Here is a 12960-nt window from a genome sequence, read left to right as displayed (position 1 = left end):
TGTGTGTGTGGTTTGTCCATTCATCACCTCTACTTCCAGTTGCTCCTCACCTGAGAACAACATAGCCATTTTGCTTCCGGTGGCCCCCAATACCAAATAAAATATGTCTATTTGCATGCTGAAGGCATGCCTGAACTTGGTTTGGAGACGCTATTCTTTAAAATGTGTGGGGATTACCTTGGATATTGTAATTTCTCTTAAATACACTGGACTTCAGGTAGAGGAAAACAGAGGTCTTGTCTCTTTCATAATTTCAGTACTACAGTGGTACCTCTGGTTAAGAACTTAATTTGTTCCGGAGGTCTGTTCTTAACCTTAAACTGTTCTTAACCTGAGGTACCACTTTAGCTAATGGGGCCTCCTGCTGCTGCCACACCGCTGCTGCGCTATTTCTGTTCTCATCCTGAAGTAAAGTTCTTAACCTGAGGTACTATTTCCAGGTTAGCGGAGTCTGTAACCTGAAGCGTTTGTAACCTGAAGTACCACTGTACATCGTTGCTGTGTTTTTTTTGAGTGCCTCAGAGAATGTGTGATTGTGGTGCTAATAGTGACAGGACCCTTCAAGGTATTCCTAAAAAAGAAATTGGATATTGTCACCCACCCTCACCAACTCAAATAGCAAATCAGTCCTGCTGAATATTACTCTTGTGCAATAACTCTCTCTCTCTCTCTCTCTCTCTATATATATAATATTTAAATCCAAATAGAAATTTATATTCCGCCCCCATCCAAAGGACATGCCTATTTTTTGAACATTGTGAAACATTATAACTAAGGGCTAATAGCATTTATTTTTTAATACTTCTGGTGGTTGTTGTTTTTTTAAGTAAAAAAATACCTGCACACATTCCCAGGACTGAAAAGGGAGTGTATACTGGGAGAGCAATTGAAGGGAGGGGAAAGAAAGCACAGCCTGGTTACATTCCATTGAGCTTCACCACTGGAGTGGATGGCAAACAGCAGAATAATAACTTAATATCCATGACTGAAGAAATAGAATATGTGGAAGGCTTACATGCCAGTTGCACACGCAGAAAATTCAGATCTGAACGACCCATTTGTGATACACAACCTCCATCTGGAAGTGGCCCTTATTTGTGTATTTTATTCTGCCCACAATGGATTTGTAGAAATTGGCTTTCTAACTTACATGGTATGTTTGGGGTTTCTTAATTTGCAGAAAATTAAGGAAAGCATATCTATCACACTTTCTGTGCAATATTCTTTTAAAATTCTCCACAGCTCAGAAAGTAGCTGTTCTATCAGCGTTGATCATGTTCCCTTAGGCAAATGTTTAAAAATATGTGTCCAAGGAACAGGCCTTTCAAAATAAATAAAACCTTTGATTTAAAATGAATTTTTTTAAATAGTCAAAAAAAAATACCCATATAGCAATCCTTTTTAATTCATTATGAGAATGTCAATTTCTTTAATTTAGCCATGAGAAATGAACAGAAAATATTTAGGATAAGCTTAATGAGTGGAGCAGAAGCTAGTAGTAACTTTTAAACTGCCTCTGATATCATGTGGGGAAATAGTTGATCGGCTACCTTATATACTATAGACTTCCCTCTGCTCACTTTGGATTCAACAGTTTTTACCCACTTGAGAGTAAGAGCCTGTGGAAAACACCTCCAAAATCCACTTTACAACACGGCAGAAAGCTTTGCTATAACCATATGTTTTCTCTGTAAATGTATGTGGTGACCTTGGAGCCATCCAAATCCCAGGACACATCTCAGTTGCTCACTCACACTTTTCTGGCAAATCAGGAGTAAAAATCAAAAGGCTCTTTGAGGATTACTGAAAAGGAATTCCACATGTGCGAGTGTGTCTATGCACATACAGGCCATTCCTTCAGAGGAGCAATCTCACCCAAATCAAATGAATACTATCGGAACATGCTTTTAAAAGATTAGAACCCCAAAGATGAAACTGGAAAGGCTTTTGAGTTTTTATTGGGTACAAGGCAATTTATGTGGTCCACCCAACTGCGTTTTTTAAAAGTCACATTTGGACACATTTTAACCTCACAGAATAGAAGTCATTTGGTATAAGCTGTAGATCTTTGCAACACTGCTGCTCTCTCTCTCTCTCTCTCTCTCTCTCTCTCTCTCTCTCTCTCTCTCTCTCTCTCTCTCTGTGTGTGTGTGTCTGTCTGTCTGTCTGTCTGTCTGTCTGTCTGTCTGTCTGTCTGTCTGTCTGTCTGTACACACAAAAATGCCCTCAGTGTCATTCTCCAGTGGAAAGTGATTGATACTCTGCAAAATAGATGCTTACTTTTTATTATGCTGTCCGTTTTGGAAAGACAATAAGCCATTATTTTTGAAGACTGTCTTATGTCCTAGCTTTGATACAGACTACATTCTCTTATGCAAAGGTACAGGCAAAGGTCTCCTTAACACCCTCTTCCAACAGTGATTCAGAGCACTCCCTTCTTATACATCTCAGCTGCTCACTTCCAAAGGGGGATCTATAACCCCATCCCCCAGTGTGAACATCAACAGAGGTTTTGACAGAGCCTTCCTCTTAATATGCACCCCAGCCACTCACTCTAAGACACAGACAAAGGACCTTTTTTTAACCCCAATCCCCTTAGTATGGCCAGCAACAGTGATCTTCTCAGAATGTTCTGTTATTCATTCAGCTGATTCTATTGTAGAAGCCAAAATGCAGGTAAAATGAGAGTGAGAGTGAGTATAAAGGAAGAACGATCACATCTTTTGTTGATGTTCACATGGTAGAAGGAGGGTGGAGAGGAACTTTTTGCCCAGTTCTCTACTCATCCAGAGTAGGTGGAGGGACTGTTTCTTTGCCCATGTTCAATTCAGAATATAGCGCCTTAAACTTTATTAAATATTATAGCTGTAAAGGTTGGTGTGTCACTAGAATTAAAAAAAACTATATATTTTTTACAAATACCAAATGCATTTTGACGGTAAATTGATCTTATTCAGTCACAATTACACACACACACACACACACTGGGGGGACAACCCATCCTCTCAACCTACTCTGCTTTGTATAATCTGCTATATATCTTGGAAAGTTGTTTAGTTGTCCATTTGCTATGTATTTGAACACTGCTTAGCATATCATAACAAATTTTCCATCATGATTCCTGAGATCAAGGGACAGGTCTTTGCCTATATTTGGATATAATTAGCCATCATTTCTGAGTAACATGAAGTACAAGGCTTCTATGGAAACAATAATGGTGTAAAGTAATGTCACCTGTGAAACAGACAGAACTTTACTTTTATATAGATAATATTGGAGTCTGTGAAACAGCTATACTGACTTCTAGTTTGTTTCTGGGCACAGTTTGAAGGACCTGATAACCTTTAAAGTGCAAATGGTTCAGAACCAGGATAAGTGAAAGCCCATCTTCTCATATGCAAGCATGCTCACCTATTTAGATAATCTGCATATTATGTGTCCCTTTATTTCTGGAAATACACTCCATTGGGAGGACCTTTTCTGAGGACCTTTTCTATGGCTGACCTTGGCTTGAATATTCTCTCCCAAGGGAAGAAGTTCTCACAACTTGGTCAACGGCTTTCTTCAAATATTAAAATAATCCTTGTTAAGAAAACTTTTGGTTTGTAGAATTGGTTTTTAACACTTCATAAATTACACGTTCACCATGCATTCTAAAGTTGTCTTTTTCTAACACTTTCACCATGCAGGCAATCACATAATTTGCCTTAATATACCCAGCATTCTGCAATGTTAAGATCATTTAAAAAAATGAATCTGGGCTTCATCCAGCCATTTTGGGTTCTGTTCTTTAAAGCACTGTACAGTGGATTCTTCCTCACCACTGTGAAAATGGTTGAGAACATTGGCTGCTAATGGCAATTCCACAGTGAAAGGAACACTGGCTAATATTCTCCTTAAACATCTAATGCAGGAAGAAAGTTGAATGTTTTTATAAAAGCAGCACGTTTCTGCATCTGAAGTAAAATAAACCAGAACTTTGTTTATCAAAGTAATTATTCTCAGGGGAGGCAATGGGAAAGATGGAGGCAATTATGAATGACCTTGATTTGTATAGTCACTGAGAACTTCTGAATCAGTGGCTGACACAATCATAGCTTCATTTTAAATACAGCTTTTTTGTTTTAACGTTCCAGCCATGACTACATGCTCATGAGGTTTTGAACTGGTGGGGTTGTGGTGGATAGTTCGACGTAGATGTTGACCCAGTGTGCAGCAGCTGTGAAAATGGCAAATTCCATGCTATGCTTCACTAGGGAATGAACTGATTGTAAAACTGTCAATATCATAATACCATTATGCAAAGAGGAGCGGGTAGTACTGTGGTCTAAACCACTGAGCCTGTTGGGCTTGCTGATCGGAAGGTTGGCGGTTTGTATCCACACAACGGCGTAAGCTCCCGTTGCTCTGTCCCGGCTTCTGCCAGCCTAGCAGTTTGAAAGCACACCAGTGCAAGTAGATAAATATGTACTGCTGTGGTGGGAAGGTAAACGGCATTTCTGTGTGCTCTGGCACACATCACGGTGTCCTGTTGCGCCAGAAGTGGTTTAGTCATGCTGGCCACATGACCTAGAAAGCTGTCTGTGGACAAATGCCGGCTAAAAAAAAAAGCTAAATACTTTTGGGTGAGGCCTAGATCACAATTCATTTCCCTACTTTGCTACTTTTTTGTGTACATGGTTTGTTTTTATTTGTTTTTCATTTGTATTACTTACGTTGTTGTAACTCACCCTGGAATTTTAGGATGAAGGGTTAATAATAATAATGGCCTGATTAAACATTAAATGCATGTAACATTACCGTGATGTCACTTTTTAAACAGGAGAACTTTTTAAACCAGAGAAGCAGTTGGGATTGGTGAAGCAGCAGGAAGGCTTAACCCTCTCTGCTTCCATTTTCTTGCACTAAATCACCTCTCCAAAAATAGCTTCTCACTAAAATATGTATCAGAGCAATGTAACATCCAGTAGTGTGGAAAATTTTATACAGAGGAAATCAGTTAGATATCCTATTCTGCCACCAGCAGTTTGAATCTGTACAATTCCAGTAGGGCTGTATCACATAATCATTCTAAATATTCAAAACTAGCATGAGAACTAGCACAATATTATCTTACTTTGGGTTGAAACACTACTGAACATGAAGTAGAAGGATATATGTTTTCGAAGTGACAGAGGCATTTCAGTACAGTATGTGGATTGATTTACAGTACTTGTGCAAACTGAAAAATTGTTCTTAATAATGCTGGCATCAGGGTTCTCAAGTTTGATAAGCACCATAGCTGTCAACTTCCGGATTGGAAAATAAGGGATCATCAGCAGCGTGGCACCAGAAGTCACTTCTGCACATGTCCAGACATGCACAGAAGGGACTTCTGGTGCTGGCTCTGCCCAATTTCCGGCGCCCAGACATGGACAGAAGCTACTTCCGGTGCTGGGCTGCCCGTGTCCGCATGTCTGGGCACCAGAAATCAGGCAATTTCAATTCGGGATAACAGCGGGAAACATTTAAATATGGGGGTTTCCCGCGAAAAACGGGAGACTTGACAGCTATGATAAGCACATGCTGAAAAGTCCGTTTGTTTCATTCGAAAGCACGAAGTGCAAGTAGATAAATAGGTACCGCTCCGGTGGAAAGGTAAATGGCGTTTCCATGCGCTGCTCTGGTTCGCCATAAGTGGCTTAGTCATGTGGCCATATGACCTGTATGCTGGCTGCCTCGGCCAGTAAAGCGAGATGAGCGCTTCAACCCCAGAGTCGTCCATGACTGGACCTAATGGTCCCTTTACCTTTACCTTTAGCAATAAACACAGATATTAGATAGTAAATCCTGTTTAAAAACTAGGGCTTGCCAACACTTTCCATTAAACTAGAATCTCCAAACATAGCAATCCAGTCAGTCTTATAAACTGCCTTAAAGTGTGGATCAGACCACTTGCCCAATGTTGTCCATGCTGACTGGCAGCAGCTTTCCATTTTCTCAAGCAGAGTTATTTTCAAGTCTTGTTACTTGACAACTTTCTTTTTAAGTGGGAGATGACAGGGATCGAGCCTCAGACCATGAGCTTCCTAACGTGTGCTCTCTCTCACTGTGCTGCTTCTTTCTCGGCTTTGATTTAGCAGTGAGAACCGCAAAGGTAACGAAATACAGAGACACCTGCATAAAATACATTCACCAGTGGGTGACGTGCATTCCTTTAGAATACTGGCATTGCCAGGAGAAGGTTGCTCTTCCTTAGGTGCAAACTCCTCCTATTACTGTCCTAGAGTTCCACCTACAATCCAGGCCAGTGTGTTCTGAAAGCAGCTCACCCTCTTAACTTTTACTGGAATAACTCAGAGGACAAACTGCAGGAACCTTCTTCAGTAACCTCTGCTTCACCCCTTTTAAGCTGTGAGTTTGAAGTTGTTTTGTGTTGAGATATGTTTTTTTCAAAACTGTCTTTTCAGCGTTATCATTTTTAAAAAGCTTGTTTAACTTTTATGTATGCACTTGGCAATGAGTTACTATAAAGCAAATAAAACGATGTCCCAGCTGCCTGGAAGGAGTGATACGGCAGATAGCATTCACACCCTCATCTTTGTATTCCATTCCTTCAAGGATATCAGTAAGTAAACAGTACCGAGACGCTAATATGTTTAATAAAGAAACAATTTCTTGGGTCTCATGTTGTAACTGTGAGAAAGGTAACTCTTTCTTCCTATTTTTTGTTCAGGTGTTTTTCACTGATATTGTCCATTTGGTATCGGTCTGGATGACCGCCAGAGTCAGGAGTGTTCTGAAAACTTAGAACTGTCTCTATGGGTGTCTGTAACCAAGGGAGTTCAAAAGGTAGTAGTGAGTTAGGCTGGTTTCACCTGGGGGAGGGGCTGGTTTCAAGTACAGGCACCCTAAAGAATGAAGTGTTTAGTGATGTATTAAAATTAAATCTCTTTGAAGTGTTTCTACTCAAAAGATGCTATCTGCTAGGGTACTCTCCTGAGACACGGACATGAACTGGAGTTGTATCTGATGTGCTCTTGCACAGCTCCTGTTCATTTCAGTGAACTGTGTGGAGGAGCTCTTCTTGGCTGAATATACCCTTGGAGCAGTGGGCCTCTGTAGCGAAGCATGGCCTGTTTTTAATGTAGAAGCAAGTTCTTTCCTGACTCCGCCCAGGACATGTATTGGTGGGTCCAGAAGTGTAGGACCAACCTCCCCTTTAAATCATGCAGCATTGAGCAGCTGCAACCATTACTCTGAGTGCAGCGTCCTCTTTTTGCTCTGCTGCCATAATGTCTAAAGCTCAATTAAGTTTGCAAAGCTTTTAATATGTGACCTTCCCTCCTGATACAACAGCAAGACCAGGACAATTGGATAAAAAGAAAAAAGAAATTCTCCAACTGCCCCTTAAAGCTTTTTTGGGTCCACACTGACCTTCGCCTTGCTTTTTGATACAGTCTTTTTGGAAATTCTGTTGTGCATGCCCTGTTGAAATGAGCAGTAGCGGTATAACTTCAAGGGTTGGGCTAGATGATTATTAATATTTGGCATAGAGTATAGTTGCTAAGGCAGTGATCCACTGCTGCCTCTGAGCAGATGTCCCAGACAAAAAGAAGTGTGGGCAGATCCAAAAGGCACATTTAAATCACACAACTTCCATCAAAGTATTCTGGGAATTGTAGTTTCCCCTCACAGGACTATAATTCCTAGAACCCTTAACAAACTACAGTTCACGGGATTTTTTGGAGGAAACCATGTGCTTTAAACGTGCATCGGGTGTCCTTTAAATGTATGCTGTGAATTAAGTCACCATCTCTCCTAGAAAAAAGTTTATGGGGCAATATGTGCTTTCTGTTGAATGAGAAATAGAGTAGGGCAGCCTTGTATATTTCCCCCCAGTACTGAGGAAAGTTCCTTATTGGTATGACCCCTGGCATTTAGGTCCAGTCAAAGGCAATTATGGGGTGTGCCACTCATCTCGCTTCAGGCTAAGGGAGCCTGTGTTTGTCTACAGACACCTTTGCATTACTACATCTTGGACCAATGAGCTTACACAAATGCCCCCAATATAAGAACAATGTGATGAATGTGAGGCTTTATGTACACAGCACATGTTGTGGCTGTATGATCCTAGCTGTGGTGAAAGAAACCCTAGGGTCTGCAGTCGTAAAGCGCAGTCTGTTATAGAAGTAGGAAGAATGGCAAGGGCAGGAGAAGTAACAATGCCTCATCTAGAATGTTCCAACCCACTGAAAAGATGGTTTGACTATATATGTACTTTAACAACCTACTTGCTTACCTAAACTTTTAATATTTAAAAGTTGTTTGTGTAGGGTTGACATCTTGCGGCAGCTCATTACAACTGTTTTTAAAATTTATTATTTTAGTGATTATTTTTATAATTATGATGAATACCCATCTTGTATTTGTAAGTGGGAAGGTGGCTTGGAACAGGATTTTTTTTAAAAAGAAACTTCCTTCTACTGAGTCAGAGAAACATCTTATGTAGCCAAGTCCCATTTCTCAGAAGAGTCTCAAGCAGAGGACTTTCCCAGCCAGGTGTCTTGACATAGGAACACAGGAAGGATTTCACTGATCGAACTACTTCTTCCTTGCTATGTGTATGATTTGGTTCTGTGGATTTACTACTCAGTTTCATTACACTAATACAGTTCAGAGAGAGAAAAAGTCCCCAATGTCTTAACACCTGGATTATTTTTAAGTTTTAAAATATGTCTCTACATAGTCTAAGGATCCCAAGCCTATTTTCTCAGATGGTATAATAAGCATGCAAGGGCTTATCTCCTAATCAATGTAGCATCTGAAAAGAGCTTTTCTCCCCTGTGTGTTGAAAAATACCATGAATATTTTTTTCATAGCTTTCATGTTATGTGATTTGTTTAATGTTCTCTTGCCTTTGGCAAGTCTTAGAAAATTATTTTCCCTTTAAAAGGCCGTCACCTCTTAGATGGTGCAAGGGAGTTGTTATATTCCTCTGTTATTTTTTTCTATATATTTACTTATCAATTCTATTCTCTGAATAGTTGTTGAAAGAACAAAAGTTTGTAAATTATACAACACCAAACAGTGAATCCAGTCCATGGCAGCAAGCCCAGACACTGTCAGATGTTTTTTCCTTTTCCTGGCTGGTTCTTGACAATTATTACGGATTACAGAAGTGTTAACATTTCTGTATTTAAACATTTTTGGTTGTTGTTTCTGTTAAGCATAGTCTGTACTCTATTCTACAGCAAGTAGCCTTTTGTTAAACAGAAGGGTTGGCATTAAATTTATATATTTCTGATAGAGATTGGAAGTCAAAAAACCTAGGTTTCATTGTCTGTTCCTGAGCCCTCTGTTAATTGTACACTATAATGTTTTTATTCCCCCATGTAGCTATCAAATCCAAATGTTTTTAATTCATTTTATATATTAATTTTCCAAATTTCTTATGCAAAAATGAAATTAGGCATTTACTTATGCTTAAGGGAAAAGGGACGCTGGTGGCGCTGTGGGTTAAACCACAGAGCCTAAGGCTTGCCGATCAGAAGGTCAGCGGTTCGAATCCCCATGATGGGGTGAGCTCCCGTTGCTCGGTTCCAGCTCCTGCCAACGTAGCAGTTCGAAAGCACGTCAAAGTGCAAGTAGATAAATAGGTACCGCTCCGGCGGGAAGGTAAACAGCATTTCTGTGCGCTGCTCTGGTTCGCCAGAAGCTGCTTAGTCATGCTGGCCACATGACCCGGAAGTTGTATGCTGGCTCCCTCAGCTAATAAAGCGAGATGAGCGCCGCAACCCCAGAGTTGTCAATGACTGGACCTAATGGGCAGGGGTCCCTTTACCTTTAAGGGAAAATAGTGACAAATTATATATTGTTCTTTCTACAATATCATGCTTGTTTTAGTAGAGTCCCACCCAATCTAGTGATTCATTGGTTTGGGTAAAAAGCTGCTTAGTGTTCCCTAAAATGGAGTGATCTCTTATGAGGAAGTTACTACCATATTGCTTGAGCCCACTCGAATATCTGACTTGGCAATTTTTGCCTCTGGTACCTACTTCCTTTCTGAGGCTTCTGCAAGGTCTCAGTACTCCTATATTTAATTCAAAAAGTTGCTATCTAGCAGGACTTGCAAGGGAACAGAGAATATGTTGTTCTTGATAAGGGTGTTCTAGCTAACTCATTCTGTCAATGACTGAGATCCTGAAATGCTGAACAGTAACTGCAGCAGCTAACAGGATGTAAATTACAGGCCCAGAAGCTGAATATTCAGTGTCCAGAAGTTTCTTAAAGATTTGGTTTGGAATGGAGATGGCAGACTACAGAACAATCCAGAACACACTGGGGTGTGTGTGCAGAGCACTGGACTCATCACTCTATCTGCAGCCCCAGGGTGGAAGGGGTGTGCCGCCCTTTTGTTTTTTTGCAGAACTAGCTGCAGGCTGCAGCAGACAGCCCCTCACCAGAAAATGGTGGATTCAAAATAGCTTTGAATCCAGTTGATGGCTAGCTCTGCTCTTCCCCTGCCCCAGTGGAGGCTTCAATGGCAGTGATGCCCAACTGAAGGACTCCTCTGTTTAATACCTATTCCCTCTAGCAGCACTGAGAAGGGGTTAAGATTGCAGCCTTAGTCTTTGTTGCAGTTATCAGGTTAAATATGAGAACCTGGGATAAAGAAGGAATCAATAGCTGATTCCCATGTTTTGAAAACATGAAACCCACCTATTAACCAGCTCTGTCTCAAGCCTAAGAGAAACATAAAACCTCCTGCTTAGGTAGAACTCGGATGCAAAGAGAAACATGGTAGTCTTTGTATTAGCAAAGCCAGAGATTAGTTTTTCATGATGCACTTTATGTGGAACTTTTTTTGAAGTCGGTCTGGTAAGTTTAGCTGGTGCAGAATGTTGCTGACAGCAGCACAGCTGCACTGCCTGCCTGTATATTTCTGTGACCAATTCCAAATTCTGGTTTAATATAGCTTCAGGCAACAATATCAGATAGAGCATCTCAGTGTGCCTCCTCCAAGAAACGTCCACATGGGAGAGGTCCTTTTATTGGTTGAATTTCTCTCAAACCCCCCACTCCAAAAAAACAAAAACAAAAAACTATGGAATTTTCTCCTCAAGTTAAATAGTAAACAAAAGCAGCCATGAGGGTCCATAAGAAAACTCCCGCAAAATCTACACTTTATTAGGACCAATCAGAATTCCACAAAATATTGAGCAATGTTTCCAGTTCTTCAGTGTATATACATTCATGTATAATTTGTAACTTGGTGCTCATGTTTAGTCTGAATTTTAAAAGAACTGAAATGAGGCAGATTGTCTTCCATGCATATTGGAAAGACTGAAGATTGAAACAAAAGCAAATGTTTCATATTGGGAATACCTCTAATCATGTTTTCTTGGAACTGGTTTATATGTGCATATCTGAAGCAGTGAAGTCTTCCTTTGCATGGTGACTATCCCTCCTCAGTCTCATCTGAAAAGGCATTTCTCAAAAATTTAACCCTGCTACACAAAATTGCAAGTGTTACCACATCGAAATGAAGTCCCATAAACAGTAATCTAAAGGAATTAGCCTTTGTGTTACACTTTGCTAGTCTCAATAGAGACTGGATCACATGTTTCTAACTTCAAAAGTTCAATAATGAGCTTGTTCTAGAGTCTTTTGAAAGGCTGTAGCCTTTGTATGTGTTTGCCAAGCTTTCCCTTCATTGTTCCACAGTGCTAAATCCATAAATCATTTGCCTGACAAATATTCATGGTTTCTTGAGGCAAAGCTGGAGCATTAACTGGCATAACCTATAGAAATATTCCTTCGCCAAATCTTGATAAACTAAAACAATTCTCTAGTAAGTATTGCTGTTTCTCCTCCTGCCTCCTTCATTATTTTGGAACAAGGGTGCTAGCTTTATGAAGAGCTTTGTTGCACCCTATGATGATGTCTTGCCATTCTATATGGGAGAGTTTTGGTACTGAAAACCAAAGAGGTCTGTAAGGAAGGGAAAGAGGTGCAGCTAAAAACATCTTCTGTCACTTGCAAATCAGCTTAAGCAGGTTATCAGAATTTACTTTTTAGTTTTGATGTACATAGATTGTAAAAGGATGTTGCCCACCAAAATACTAGGATGCCAAGAACAGTGCCAGGTAGACATGCCTTTAATGGAAGAAGTGGGGTGTAAAAGCACTAATCTAATGAAAACAAGCTTTTGTGAGAGTACAGCTATGAGAGTAACAATGCAACTGTATGGAGAACTAAGTTATGATTATTTGTATATTGAGCTTTTTTTAAGGATTAGGTGAGGTAGTGGTCCATATTGTCGGTTATTGGTTTAATACAATATAAAACTAAGCAGTCAAATTTAACTTCAGTTTCACTGAAAACAAATTAAAATTTTATAATTTGAGAACATGTTTTTGAATACTTTTCAACACTCCCAATCCCCAGAATTTAAATCCAAAAGTTCTATTATATTGTGTTTCAACTGTGATCCTAGTTGACAGGTGAAATAGTAGTTTTGATTAAAATGCTTTCCACCTGTAATGATGGAGTGGGGAAATGACCTATTTCGTGATTATTACCAAGAATAGAGGCCAAATTTGCAATCAACTGTTGAGATCATCTATGTATTATCTCCATTCTCACTTACTGCTTTTGACCAGGCTTATAATAGTCACCACATGAAGAATACCAATGGCTTTAATATATTGTATTTATCAAGAAATTATTGAAACTCTGCAGATCTACTTCACAGAGAAACTGCTTGTATCCTTGTATTTATTTCATGATAAGAAGGCATCATGGTGTTTTTAGAAACCTAAGTTTTAGAATTCCTTTTACTTAATCAGGAATTTTTGGATGCTTATAGTGTAATGTTTCAGGGGAATTGCTTTTGTACCATGTATTCTGAAAGTCAGCAGAAAAATATTGCTCTTGGCTACTGTCCTGATTAAACCAGACGTTTTAATGTGTATTATG

At 39.7% G+C, this 12960-nt stretch overlaps 1 protein-coding gene across 13 annotated transcripts in view; it reads left to right on the top strand.

Moving 5' to 3' along the window:
• MECOM (MDS1 and EVI1 complex locus) overlaps window positions 1–12960 on the top strand; it is a 480916-nt gene that overhangs the window by 266873 nt on the left and 201083 nt on the right. Inside the window, exon 1 of one of the 13 annotated variants that reach the window (XM_088669194.1) lies at window positions 6337–6393. The exons of the other annotated variants lie outside the window; for them this stretch is intronic. The gene's annotated coding sequence lies outside the window, so the exon portion shown is untranslated. Of the gene's footprint in view, window positions 1–6336; window positions 6394–12960 lie in introns of those variants that run through there. 13 annotated transcript variants of the gene reach the window in all.

The sequence above is a fragment of the Zootoca vivipara genome, chromosome 5 (assembly GCF_965207765.1).
Source record: "Zootoca vivipara chromosome 5, rZooViv2.hap1.1, whole genome shotgun sequence".
NCBI classification, from domain to species: Eukaryota; Metazoa; Chordata; class Lepidosauria; order Squamata; family Lacertidae; genus Zootoca; species Zootoca vivipara.
Note: the sequence above shows the minus strand (reverse complement) of the source record. Positions and strands in the feature narration are given on the sequence as shown.